Genomic DNA, 1,056 nt, shown 5'->3' on the forward strand with positions numbered 1-1,056 from the left:
TTGTTTGTAAATTTCTGTAGTGTGATTTCTCATGTTTTCTCATGGTGTTTCAGAGACTCAGGCTGTTCTTTCCAGGCTTCTGTTGCTGTCCTGACTTTTCCCGGCAGCTCCCAGAGGAGTGGACCCTGGCCAGCCGCTGGATGGCACCTTTGCCTGCGGCAGCGCTGCACAGTGACCTACTTGAGCCGTGAAAGGCTGGTTTGTGCTCAGGAGCACAGGACAGTGCTGGCCTCTTGGCTGGCTCTGCCTCCCTGCGAAGGGAGGTCATCTGAGGCGAGGCCTCATCGACTTTCCCAGTGCCAGCATACGCTTCTGGTGGCTGTAAACAGCAGGAGCCTTGGAAAAGCCGTGTTGGTCAGGAGCTGCTGCTGCTGCTGCTCTCTGCCAAGCACCCCTCCCTCCCTCCCTCCTTCCCTCCTTCCTTCCCTCCCTCCCTGGGGCTGGGCAGGGGACACGCCGGGTGGCACGGGGGGTCACCTCGCCTATGGCTCCATCCCGGGTGGTCCCGTGGGGTTTGGAAGCATTCCCTGTGTACAGGAGGGGATGGATGTCAGGTGTGGTGCCCAGAGCCAGCCCCGTGCCAGGCAGTGCCCGCGCTGTGCCCAGGGGCTCTCCAGGAGTCCCACCTGTGGTCACAGTGACCAGTGCTGGCAGGCACAGGAGCTGGGGAACTGGGATGAAGGACAGTGCAAGAAAAACCCCAACTGGGAAAAAACCCCAACTGGGAAAAGAACCCCAACCCCTCAAAGATCCAAACAAACCCTGAATCTCCCTGAGCAGCCGGGAGAAAACCTCAACTTTCTTGGAAAACCTTCCACTTTCAGGGAGAAAAACTTGAATATTGTGGGATTTATGTTGCCATAAATGAAGGACTCACCCTGGTGATTAGCTTTGCATTCCCTAAAGAAGTAAAAATCTTTTCTTGCCTGGGGGCACTTTTGCTTTGGAAGAAACAGAGAGCTTCCACCCATGGCTTTCTTAGGATTTACATCCATTCTATATTTACACCAGTCCATAGTTCCCTTCTGCCTCTGCTACCAGCAGCAAATCCCCCCC

Source organism: Zonotrichia leucophrys, chromosome 11 (assembly GCF_028769735.1).
Source record: "Zonotrichia leucophrys gambelii isolate GWCS_2022_RI chromosome 11, RI_Zleu_2.0, whole genome shotgun sequence".
Classification (NCBI taxonomy): domain Eukaryota; kingdom Metazoa; phylum Chordata; class Aves; order Passeriformes; family Passerellidae; genus Zonotrichia; species Zonotrichia leucophrys.